The sequence below is a fragment of the Pogona vitticeps genome, chromosome 1 (assembly GCF_051106095.1).
Source record: "Pogona vitticeps strain Pit_001003342236 chromosome 1, PviZW2.1, whole genome shotgun sequence".
Classification (NCBI taxonomy): Eukaryota; Metazoa; Chordata; class Lepidosauria; order Squamata; family Agamidae; genus Pogona; species Pogona vitticeps.
In genome coordinates, this window is record NC_135783.1 from 156,443,189 (window position 1) to 156,456,755 (window position 13,567).

Genomic DNA, 13,567 nt, shown 5'->3' on the forward strand with positions numbered 1-13,567 from the left:
TGTTGCATCTAGCGCAGTGGTCCCCAACCTTGGGCCTCCAGATGTTCCTGGACTACAACTCCCAGAAGCCTTCACCACCACCTCTTCTGGCCAGGATTTCTCGGAGTTGAAGTCCAAGAACATCTGGAGGCCCAAGGCTGGGGACCACAGGTCTAGCGGACATCATTTCAGCCTATATTCGCTCCTCTAAATAAGATGAAAGGTGTTGTGGTTGGTGCCCATAATCGAGGACTTTAGGTCATCAGAGGCTGAAATCCTGTAGTAGACTAGAAAAGGCCCATTGAATCAGTGCAGACTTGGAGACTCACCTCTAGAGATGGGCACGGACTGCTGGTTCGGTGGTTTGTGCACCTGATGAACAGGTAGGTGTCCAACGGTTCCCAGCCCCACTTTCTCCAGTGGGCACCCACTCAGAAGCGGTGCCTGGAGGCGCTGGGACAGGGAAGCTGCAGTTCTGCCTCTGAGTGGGCACCGGCCAAAGGAGGCAGGGCTGGGAACCACCAGACAACTGTTCATCCAAAGGGCAAACCAACGTGAACTGGCGAACTGGTGGTTCATGTCAATTTCTACCCATCTCCTCTGAAAGGGCAAGGGATGCCAAAGGGCCTGCTTGAGTTGCAACTTATTCTGCTAAGCTGCAGGATTTTAGCCAGTGAAAGCAAATGTTCCCTTCATGTTTACTTTGGTGTGCACCTCCACAGCACATTGTTTGCTGCCTGCTGTCCTCCATGCGGTACGGAAGTGCTGCAAGTGCCAACAAGAGTGTGTTCTCTTCTCCCACAGTGTGGCTTTTCTCTTTTTTTTACTTTGGTTTGTAACTATCAGTAGGCAGAGACGGGGGAACACTTTTGGGATAAACTTCCATTTTTTAAAAGAACCAAACACATGGTTCATTTTATGAGGTGTAAAAATCTGCCCCTTTCAAATGGCAAATTTTGATAGCAAACTGAGCGCTGTAAAAATGAATCCCAACAGGGTTACTTTTTTGTTGTTTTGTTTTTGTTTTTCTGCTTTTGTGTTTTCCTTGCACAGAGTTAAATTCTCTTGTCAAGGACCGCTGGGTGGCAGCAAAGGAGCACTGAAAGTTGGAGCCAGGGCTTTCCCCCTGTGGGTTTGTAAGGCGTTGAAAGATCTGGTTGTAGGAAAGAGGGACAGAAGAGTTGTTAAAATAGAAAATTCTTACATAATTAGGACAGCTGACACCCTGCAGATCGGGTTGTCATAGTTACTAATCTAGCAAACCTTCTTTTTAATTCTTTTATGAAAGCATGGTTATTTGTAAACTCGTTTATTAAACATTTTACATAAGCAGGTTTTTATTTGACCCCAGGCCCTGTGCTTTCCTGTCTCCTCAAAGAGGAGAGTGGGGTTGAAAATGGTGGCCCTTTTAATGCATTTATTTATTTATTGAAACACTCATTTCTGAGTGGTAGCTGCCTTTCCAAATTTACAAGACATCTTCATTAAATAGTGTCATCAGTGTACACTGTCCTTTACAGCATAAACAGCAAAGGATGGGCCCCAGTCCCTAGGAGTTTATGTTATTAAACTCTGACAACATGGGCACAAGAAGCAGACTGGAGAGGCAAGGAAAAAAGTTCCCATTTTTCACCCCATTTTGCATAATGAAATGATCAGGTGAACGTTTTGGTGAGTGGCTTCTGAACTGGCATGTTTCAGACTGGTTCACAGGTCTATAAGATAGTGTTAGCTCTTCTGCAAATCAGCTGCAGAGCAGGGGGTTGGCACATTAAGCAGGGAGTTGATGGCCTTAAAAGCCCCTTCTAACTCAACCATTCTATAATTCTTTAATTCTACATCTATCCAAGGATAGTTTTTCCCTCTTTCCCCTCCTTCTCTACCAGTTTTCTTTGCTTGTTTCGTTTCAAAATATATGAGAACATTTGTTTTAAAGTTTTCATAGTTGCAGTATTAGATATATTGGCTGAAATCTAGCAGTAAGTTGTAACTGGAGGAGGCCCATTGAGTCACTGGAATTTAAGGAGGAATTGCTTTACCAAATCACCACTGATTCAATGGGCCTACTCTAGTTGTGGATTAGTACTGGATTTCAGCCATAAAGTTGTGTGTTAGTTGACAAGTGGTGTTTTTTTTTAAAAAAATCTGTTTTATATTCTGGCTGACCATACTGCCACATCCAGGATTCTTTGTGGGAAGCCATGACAGTTAATGTGGTATAAAGTCAATAAACATTTGCAGTATAGCTATGCTTGGAGAGAGGGTGATTATAGGCCTATGGCAGCCCAGAACATTCCTAAGTCTGCAGGAATTTCAACCATTCAACACCCTACACACTCAATAAAACATCAGCCTTATCAAATAAGTCTTACAATACAGCAGTAAAATAAATCTTCCACAATGGTGTACTGCATTGCTTTCTGAGAAGTTCTTGTCTGCCAGCACTACAAAAACAGTCACTTTCTTGGGGATACAGGCTCCTCTAAACAAAAACGTATTTGTGGAATGGCACTTAAAGATCCCTCAACCTGAGTTGTCCGTTGGGGAAGATTCCACTATTCCTCAGAGTTGCAGCTACAAATTCTGTTTTCATCCTAAGTGGTACAATAGCTTCTTTCAGAGATTTAATGTGCTTCCAGATGAGGCCTTGGAAAAACTTTCCTTTTCGGACTACAATATCCAGAATGTTCCAGCCAGCAAAGTCATTGACCATATGGACTGGGGTGGGGTGGGGTCTGGAATTGTAGACCAAAAAAACACAACTTTTTCCTAAGCTGAAAATAAACATTAGAGAGAGACTGTCATTAAGGCTGAAAGCCCTTTAATGTTGCAGAGATATGACTGAAATGGTGTGTCCCTGTTCCTTTAAAGGAACCCCTTGCTTATATCCTGATTCCTGAAGGCCAGTCACCAAGCAAACGAAGCCAACTTGCACAGTCTCCTGAGTGAAAGACGTCTGTGCTGTGTCACTCACATAGGTTAACATTTTTCTCTTTTCCAGTCATAAGCTTCCTCTAATTTATTTATTTATTTATTTATTTTATTTCTATCCTGCCTATCTGGTCACACTAATATGTGTTTTGGGCCCTAAACTGAAGATGGGGGTGCTGTGAAAGCTCTTCTCTATGCTTATCTCTGATATATTACACAATATTTCAGAATCAGAGAATAGTGTTTACATCTTCCTGCTACTAAAACAGGGCCAGTCCTACTGTTAGGCAAGGTGAGGTGGCCAATTCAGGGAACAGTTATGTGGTACCACAGGGCATGTGTGCACGTGGTGAACTGTCTCCTCTCCCAATGCCTCAGTCCCCATGACAAGATGTCTGCCCACTCTGTATGAATGGCCTGGGTCTAGATCAGTGGTTCCCAACCTTGGGTTCCCAGGTGTTCTTGGACTGCAGTTCCTAGAAGCTTTCACCACTAGCTGTGCTTGCCAGGATTTCTGGGAACTGTAGTCCAAGAACATCTGGGGATGCAAGGTTGGGAAGCACTGGATTAGAGGGACCAGTGATTTGAACATGGCCAAAGGCAGTTTTCCTTTCCACCTCAATCCAGCATTATAAAATCTTGGAACAAAGTGGTGGGTTTTGATTTCACAAGAAACAATTCATTCCATGGGCTTCTGATTCCTGGAAGCAACGTGCATTATTCCCAGACAAGTGAAATCAGCATGGAACCCTCTCACTGACTTCCTTGGTATCCGTTGGATTGGCCCCATTGTGATGAAAGATAAATAGAAGTGAAGCATATAGATGAGATGAAAGCAACTGATGAAGGAGTGACGGCAGGGGGAAAGTGTAGCTTTATTTTATAAGCATTGTCTACATTTGAAGGGCTGGAATTAGTAACCAAAACTACAGGAAAGATTTCTTCAGGGCTTGGTGCTCCAGCCAACTGCGAATAGAACACGTTCTGAAAAAGGAAGAAATGCCAAAACAAAGCAACTTTGCTCATCCTTTTCCTCTGCTTGTGTGGAAAATAATGGTTCTCATCTAGATTCTTCATGGTGTCTTTCTGTGGGAATCATATGCCAGACCACAGTCATGATCTGAGAGCCAACCCCTCATCGAGCACAATATCCTGCCTTCTCCTGAGAAGGACTAGCAGATGATATCTCGGGGCCACCTGCAGGTCCACGGGATTTATCGCCTCCACAGATGCTCTCAGCTCCCACCACAGGGGGCTTATAAGTCTCTGGATGAAGCAGCATTGCTCATGTGGTTTGCATCCGACACCCTGGAATATTTTCATGTAGCTTCTGGGCTAGAAATTCTTGGTTTCATTTTTGTTTAAAGGAAAGGAAATGTTGTTCTTAACACTGCGAATAGTGAGAAAAAGACTGGAGGGTAGAGCAGATGGAATAAGAAGTCTCTTCTTTTGTAAGAAATATTGTTTTCATTTTTTTTTTTGGTAGACCAGTGTTAGATGATAGTGTCTAGGCTTTTTTCTTTTCTTTTCTAACCCTTTGGATCTCACTAGGGCAGTGGTTCCCTACCTTGGGTAATCCAGGTATTCTTGGACTGCAACTCCCAGAAGCGCCAGCCAGAACAGCTGCAGGTGAAGACTTTTGGGAATTGCAATCCAAGAACATCTGGGTTGCCCAAATTTGGGAACCACTATGTTAGGGAGATCCCAAAGATTTGGGGTGTGTGTGTGTGTGTGTGTGTGTGTGTGTGTGTGTTTGGTGGCCAGAAAGAATTGTGATCATTTTCCTCTGAAGCAGGGGTTCCCAGCCTTGGATCCCCAGAGGTTCTTGGACTGCAACTCCCAGAAAACTCACCATTAGTTGTACTGGCAATGGCTTCTGGGAGTTGCAGTTTACAAACATCTAGGGCCCCAAGTTTGTGAATCACTGCTCTAAAGCAATAGCCTTGTGTGCACATGTATGCCGTTTTTGCTGCTTCCTCAAAACCAGTAGCTAACCTTACCAATTTTGACAAAATATGTAAAGAAAATCACAACGGGGGGGGGGCTACTATAAGATCTAGGGAGACAAAATTGGCTCTTGGATGGGCCATTTCGGGATGGCTGGCCAACCTTACTATAGGACAAAAGCTGAATCCAGTCGACTTGTGGTGGAGTGACAAGAGATCCTAGATACCTCCTTGTACATTCACTGTGAATGTTGTACCATTAATGCAAAAGACCATTGCATGAGCGGAATGGATGAACAGGATTCTGCTCCATGGCTCTCATGGCTGTCTGGGACATTTCTTGTTCAAAGGCTCTACTCTGTTTCCCGCTTCCATGCAGACAAAGAGAAGGGTGGCTTTAGAGAGGGGAGGGTTCTTGGGATGGGGTGGTAAGCAATACCTCTGGTATGTTAGATTCTCAGGATGTAAGGTGTGCTTGCTAAACTAGATTGCCACCTAAGAAGTAGCACATTTGCCGTTGACATAGCTTTGCTTAAATTTCCAGGTTTAATTTGCAACAAACAGAGGCCATCAGAAGGTCTCTTAGGTAGACAGTGCTGATCCAGTTGACCATGAAAAGACTGCGTCATGACCAAATAAGATTTCAAATGTTTCAGCAGTCTGCCTGGCCCTTCGTTATTCCTTCCTGCAACATAGGTCACTCCTCTCTTTTTACCGTTGCAGTTACAGACTCCCAAGCGCCAGTGTCATTACCGGTAGCTTCAGGAAGGCTGATTCTTTTCTGAATATGTGGGAAGAGGAGCTATCTCCCTCCCAGAATCTCCTCCATGCTGCCTGCACATCACCCAGAATGGATGAAGTGACAATCTACTGTTATTCACACCAACCTACACACGGTGAATAAATAAGCCTCTTCATTTGCTAAGTGAGTGAATACGCTTGTCTGAATTTTACCTCATTTCTTTTGAACTCTGGCTCCTTCCTCCAGCTTCTCAGAGCGGTGAGTTCCTTGGGTTAATTAGTGCTACTATCGCCATGCACAATGTATGTTCACATAGTCATTTCCCAACCCTTGTTAGATTTCAATCGACTATGGAAAGTCTGGCAGCAGTAGTTGGAGTTATATAATTTTGATTAGGGGTTAATTAAATCTTGATGATGGACGAGTTCAGGAAATTTACAAATATAGCCCAATGATACAAGGTTAGCTTGCTGGTTGTGGCTAAATATAATTTTCTAGCTGTCTTTAATGATTAGGGAGATAAGTCCTTAAAGCCTTAGTATCTGATCCTCATCAGATGTAAATCAACAACATAATTCCCTGAAAGCTAATGGCTTTATGCTGATTTATGGCAGCTGAGGATCTGGCCTTTATTGTACTTTGTCACAGATGTAATTATTTTTTATGGTTGTTTTAGCTTTACTAGCAATAAAGAAAGGAGATGCTTATAATCTGGGGAGGGGAAAGTCTTGCATCTTTTCCCTTAGAGGAAGCATAACATATTTCCTTCTTGCTAGCTGCATAAAACACAGTTTTGATATAGTGGGGCTAAGTACATCCAGGTATTTTGATGAGATTTGTCCAATGTGAAAAATAAAATGGATGATTTGTGACAACAAAAGGATGCGAAACATGCAGGCCATTTATTTATGTTTTGATTTTACACCAGCAAAATATATTTGATTTTTGGGGGCATGTTGTGTGCCTGGCTTAGCGGCCATATCCATGCTTTTCATACATTAAGTCCAATGTTTAATTTGTGTTGTCTCCAATTAGTGATGTCAGGTTTCTTTTCTGTCTGAAGCCCAAGATGGCCACTCCCAAACTACCTGGATCACATGGTCAATGATGGGCCAAAGATATGACTCCATATTAGGCTGTTTCATACCTTGTGAGGCATTTTCTGATGACAATAGAAATGGAACTCAGTAGTAGTGGAGAATAATGCTATATACTGATATCCCAGAGTTTGGAAGTACAGTAACTTATTTCCCAGTTTGGGCATGACATGAAATGGCAGCTAAGTAAAGACTTAATCCTGGCTTAAACACGATGGGTTGGGTAATCAACTGTATGCAGATGGAACACGCCTCCCACATACCTCTGGCTTTTAAAAAAATCTTTTCAGATATGTATGTCTGAACACTGTCAATATTTTACTTTCATAAATTTTACTTTCACAATTTTTAAAGTTTAATAATGCCTCAAGAAAGCTTTCCTTTCAGTGTTTGGATATTTGAATTATGGTTGATGCTGGAACAACAGTAGAGTTGCTGTTGTTGTTGATACGTGTATGTGTAGCGTATGTGTTGTTGACACATATAGGAGTCTCATGGCATAGTGGCTAAACTGAAATATTGCAACGAAATCTCTGCTCACAACCCAGGTTCAATCCCAGGTAGGGAGTTTGCAGTTCACTTAGCCTTCCAAATGGAGTATCCAGCTCATGGGGGGGGGGGGAGCAATGTGTAGACTGCACAATTAAAATGTAAAGTGCCCAGAGTGTGCTTTAAGCACTATTGGGTGGTATATAAGCAGCACCACACAGGCTGGCTCAACTCCCAGGAGGTACAGTGGGGGAATTGAACTCCCAGTTTTTGGCTCTACAGACAGGTACCTAAACCACTGAGCTTTCCAAACAGCTCGTAATATAAGGGCAAGGAAACTTATAGCATTTTATTGTCGTCTTTGAGGATCAGTTGGATGGAATTGAATTCTCAGACTCATTTAAAGTGGAGACATTTCAATTTGCAGCATGTACACAAGAGGGAAGACTGACGTGCTCCAACCTACCTGATTTATCCTTCTCATTGCACTCCATTGCATCGTTTCTTATGCTGAGGCTTTGTTGATCTCACCAAGGTGTGTTAACTTCCTAGGTATGTATTCATTTTCCTTTCAGGTGTTAGTGTGATTCCTCTAATGGGAGCTGGAGATATTTTTCTAAAGATTGTTCACAGCAGAAGAATTTCCAAGCACCGTAAGGGGGGAAAGTTAAGAATTTATCAAAGAAAGTCGAAGGACAGCATGCATTTGGAAACTTCCCCACAAGATGGTCCCTCTGATCCGCCTCCAGCTTTGCCCTGTCATCCTCCCTAATGTCAGCTCCGTTCACTTCTTGAGTAAATGTCTCATGTCACTTTAATAAAGTCAAACCGATATGAAGTCCTTTCATTTGATCATTAAGATGATATACTGCACAATGTGCAATACATTAATTGTTTCAGCTTTTGCTTGATTTAGTTAACAGTATAAACCTCCTCTAAAAGTCTTTCTGTTGTTCCTTTGTTTCTTAATACAACTTGTGTCATTTTCTCTGTATTGGTTTTTGCAGGAAAGAGTGTTGCCTTTCATTAGGAAGACCTTTGGCTAGCTTGAGCTTGTCTCTGTCTGGGGTACTTCCTTTTGCTCTAAATTAATAATAAATCACCAAATGAAGACTGTGTTGCCTCATATGTTCTCCTCGTCCGAGTAGACTGGGAGTGGGGCATAATTTTAAGTCAGCATGATTTCACTATCCTTGTGGTAGGAAATGGGTACTGATTTATTTATTTATTTATTTATTTATTTATTTATTTATTTATTTATTTATTTATTTATTTATTTATTTATTTATTTATTTATTTATTTATTTATTTATTTCAAACACAACCTGCTTTTCGACCAATGAGCTGAATGGAGCAATCCCAGTTATGGCTGCTTCCTCTTTTGAGTCCTGAGCAACTCTGAGAGTGAAGGCAGGCAGAAATGGAGTGATTAACCCAACAACACCACTTAATGAACTTCAATGCCTCAAAGAGGATTTGAATGCATTCTCGGTCCTCCTAGTCTTACTCTGACATGAACTACTAAACCATTCTCCCTTTCTCTCTTTCTTTGAGATAATGCAAAATCCTAGGTATCATGCTTCATTGGATTGATTTAAAGAAGACCATCTTGTGGTCCTTTATGCTAAAGATACCTTATTTTTCAGGTAGGGCTTATATTACAAACATCCTGAAAAATCATACTAGGGCTTATTTTCTGGTTAGGTCTTCTTTTCAGGGAAACAGGGTATTACACTGGGCATGATGTACAAAATATAATCTGCCAGCATGCAAGAATCTGTGGGAACATCTAGTAGAGAAAATGTCAGAAAACGACCAAGTTGAAATCTTGTGGGACTTTTGGATTCAAACAGATATCTTGAGCTTAACACACTAGACATAACAGAACAAAGACATGTCTGAATAGACATTGCAATTCCAGGTGATGGCAGAGCTGAAGATAAAGCATTGGACAAGTTAACAAAATACAGAGATCTGGCAATAGAAATAACTTGTTTGTGGATGAAACACATTTCAGTGGTCCCCATAGTCATCGGGGGATTTGTAAGCCGCCTAGACTGGTCTCAAGACCAGATAGGCGGGATATAAATAGAATGAATGAATGAATGAATGAATGAATGAATAAATAAATAAATAAATAAATAAATAAATAAATAAATAAATAAATAAAACAGTGGCACAGAACTTTATAGAATATTGTAACCAGATATTTGAAATAATGTCAGCAGTGGTGTAAAAATAGCAACATTAGGAAGAGCATGCATATTACACTGATATTTAACAAATAATTAGTTTTTGGGTTAAAACTTGTATCTGCTATATAATATCAGTCAAAGATTGTGATCATTAGCAGGATCAAATGCCGCTTCTTCTTTGTTCCCTATTTTTGCATTCCAGTCACCTATGATTAAGCATGTCTTGTTTTGGTGTGTGAACAATTTCCTCTTGGATTTTTGTGTACACGCTTTCAGTTTCATCTTCTTTATCTGGAACACAGACTTGAATGATTGTTATGTTGATAGGTTTTCTCAGAAGTTTGCAGATAGTATTTGGTCAGACTTTGCATTATAGCCCCTAACTGGCTGTGCTACAACTTGCTTCAGTATTAGAGCCACTCCATTTCTTCTGAGTTTGTAATTTCCAGAGTAGAACACAATACTTTGTAGTTGTCTGACTGAAAATATCCTGTTCCAGTCCACTTTAGTTCACTAACATGAAGCACTGCAATGTTTATATGTTCTTTTTTTCACTTTATGATTTCCAGTTTACCTTGAGACTCAGCCTAGTCAGATTAAAAACAGAACTTCCCATCGCATAAATTGTGAAGAGTTTGCTGTAAGACTTTGCCCAATGCTCTTGTTTCTTCTGTCAGCCTTACAATGTGTCTGTTTTGGAATCCAGCATGTGAGACTTGGAATAAATCCTTCTAGTTCTAATTGAATTGGGAAAAATATTGTTTAACCCATGTGATAACTGGGTGCAAGTTGGAAACAACTCTGGGCTTCAGTCCAGGATATTCTGAATTTTGTGAGGTGACAGTTGCTAAAGTTGCTTGCTTACAGCAAACACTTGACTCCAGAGCTGTAACTCTATTATGTTCATGTGTGGTGTCACATCCTGTCAGAAGACAAAGGTTTTAACTGACACTAAAGGCCTTGACTTCATGACTGAGAAAGAAGAACTAAAACCTTACTCTCCTTAATCTGACATGCCAGCATGCCTCTCCTGTTTCAGACTGACACAAATGTTGGACTATTGCCCATTGGAATCTGGCACGGCCAGATTCAGAAATTGGATGTGTGTCGGAAACCGCAAGATGGCACCTCTCCCTCAACCACAGCTGCCATTTTTCCCACAGAAACTGACTATACCAACAAGAGGACCGAATCTTATGTCAGCCCTGGTGGCAGGAGCATCGTGTCCTCTGCCCATCTGAGAGCAGCCGGCTACCTCAGAGCGTACACAGGCCTGTCCTCCAATGCAGCTGAATGTCCTGGGAACAGCAATCACTGAATGATTGGGACTCACAAAAGTGTTACCTAAACAAACACTATTCATTCAATAGGTCTACTCTACTTAGGCTAGTAAGTAGATCTGAGTCATTCTTTTAACCACCCTTTTCTTGATTGTGTCCTCTGAATGGTACAAGTCTTAATTTTAAGTTCTTTGAATGGTATAGTCTTAATTTTACACTGATTGGGATCTGATACAAATTTATTTTCAAAGGCAAATGGTGTGGACAGATCTTTTGTAAAGGTGTGCATGAAAGAGAGGCAGAACCTTTTGGCCTCAAGCCTCCTTTAAAAAACCTTGATATTGAAAAATGACATTCACACAATTGGAAAAATGTTTCCCTTAAAAAGGAGACAAGATTTGGTTTCAAAGGGATTTTGCAAAGATATTGGGTTTAAGGGTTTCAGTTTTCTTTTTTAGGCTAAACAGTTATTCTGGCCAAGAGTTTTTCAATCAAAGGGACCGACTATAACCTTATTAATAGCTAAAAAAACAACGGCCAAAGGGAAAAGGTTTATGGAGAACCACAAGTCATTCCAGTTGGCAGAATAATTGGTAAGTCATTATTTGGGTAGAAAACAATGTAATTTGTATTTCTAAATTTGCAAAATTACTTAATTAATAGCATATGCTTTCTGAATCTGATTGCAAAGGAGCCCTTCAAAAGAGACATTTTCCCAGTGATACAAAAGGGTCATTGGCAGGATCAAATGTTGCTAGTGATTATTCCCACAAAGAAAATAAGACCAGTTGTACAGCAGTGATGCTTACAGTGGCAAGATGCAGCAGAGAACAGTTATGTAGCAGAACCAATTTTGGAAGGGGCAAAATATTCCTACCACTACAGCATAATAACACAATATCTATTTTCTTTTGTCCAGTGATTAAATATGGACCTTTAATTTGTTGCATCTGATAATTTGCTGCTGTTATGTTGCCATCTTATTTATGGCAACAACATAATCTGAAGACCTCCAGAAGCTCTTATCAACTGTACCGCTCAAGTCTTGAAAATGAAAGGCTGTGGCATCCTTTCTTGAGTGAATCCATTGCATATTAGGTCTTCTTTTTCTGCTGTATCCCACTTCTCTCAGCACTATTGTGTTTTCCAGCAATCTTGTATTTGCATGGTATGTCCAAAGTAGGAAAGACTCAGAGGAAGTTCAGATTTGTTTTGGTCTTTCTGACAGCCGATAGTATTCATGACATTCTTCTCCAAACCACCATTCTAATGAGTTAATCTTTTCCTGTCAGCTTTCTTTTTTGTCTAACTTTCACATACTTACAGAGTGATTGAGAATCTGACAGTACAGATGAGCTTGCCCTTGGTATCCACATGTTTTCAAGTTCTTTCAAGGCTACTCTTCTGAGTCTCAATCTTCTGGTTTTTTTTTTTTACTTTTTTTTTTTTTTTAACTGCAGTCACTATTTGGATTTTTTGGTTGAAATAAGGTATACAGTATTTTTTAATCAGTTGATGCCATTACCAATATTAAAGTTATGCAATTCTTCTGCAGTTGCTATTTTGTCTTCTTAACATTAAGTTGCTTTGGACTTTCCTCTTTGACCTTCATCAACAATTATTTCAAATCATCACCACCTTCTGTCAGTAAGTTTATGCCATTTGTGTATCTTTAACTATTGATGTTTCTTCTGATAGTTTTCACTCCTTCTTCATCTGACTCTTGTGTAATATGTTCTGCATTCAAACTGAATTGTTGCCCTCTTTGGCACCACCTTACTTGAGGACTGAAATGCATATGGAATACTTCCAATCTGTGGGACATTGTTTTGTTTTCCATATTTTCTGGCACATTTTTGTTAAGATTTTGATAGATTCAGCCTCCATGCCCTGAAATAGCTCTCCAGTTGCTTTGAGAGCAGTTTTCACTTCACTTTCTAATTCTGCAGGTTCTTCATATGAGGATTGTTCTTCAAAGGAATATTTCATCCTTACATCTCTTCTGTAGATTATTTCCATTTTGTCTTTATTTTATCCTGATAAGATTATACATTCTGGTTGACCTTCCAGTGACCCTCATCTTAGTTTATATTTCCCTTTGGGTTTTTGGGTCTTTTGAAATAGATTTCTTGTTCTTTCGTTCCCACAATTCTTCTGGTTCAAAGTTAACCTTAATAATGCAAACCAATAATGCAAAACCAATCAGAGGTCCCCAACCCCAGTCCACGGCCTGGTGGCGATCCGTGACCTGAGCTGGCCTGGGCCGCAGAGACAGACCTCCCCCCACCCCCGCACACACTCCCCCACACACAGCCCATTTGCGCCAGTCCATGAGTGCCTGCACTCACGTGAGCGCTCCCCCACCCCTTCACGCATCTGCACAAGTGCCCCCTGAGTGCCGCACCACCCTTTGCACATGCGCATGAATGTGCATGCCCACACAAGCACTGTGCTGCCCTTTGCACATGAGCATGCGCACACCCACACTAGCGCCGCTGTTCCTTTGCGCATGTGCATGAGCGCAGGGGGGTGCCCTGTCTTCACCAGCCGGTCCGCGGGGCTAAAAAGGTTGGGGACTGCTGCTCTACATAGTCTTCAGGTTCTTCAGGAATATTTCTTGACTTATATTTTGGCACTATGATAGTTTCATTGTTCTTTTCCAGCTTTACTCTAAATTACTAATTCATGGTCTGTTCCATCTTGTTTTTCCAGAGAAAGAAGAGCTTCTCCATTTTCTGTTTTTACTTCTTTTCTATTTTGTAGTGACATCCACATGTGCTATTATCTGTTTGGCACACATTTGTAATAAACAAATTGTTAGCTTCAGTTCCTTGAATTGCTCACCTGCTTCCTTTCTAACTCATCTTCCAATGATTTTTGGTTCTGTTTTTTTCTACTTTCACATGCC

At 40.9% G+C, this 13,567-nt stretch overlaps 1 long non-coding RNA gene across 1 annotated transcript; it reads left to right on the top strand.

Annotated features, from left to right (window-relative positions):
* Positions 1-738: 738 nt before the first annotated feature.
* Positions 739-12,756, top strand: LOC140708402 (uncharacterized). The gene is made up of 3 exons (XR_012088565.2): positions 739-5,781; positions 7,612-7,736; positions 8,192-12,756. It is a non-coding gene; the product is annotated as an uncharacterized LOC140708402 (long non-coding RNA).
* Positions 12,757-13,567: the final 811 nt, after the last annotated feature.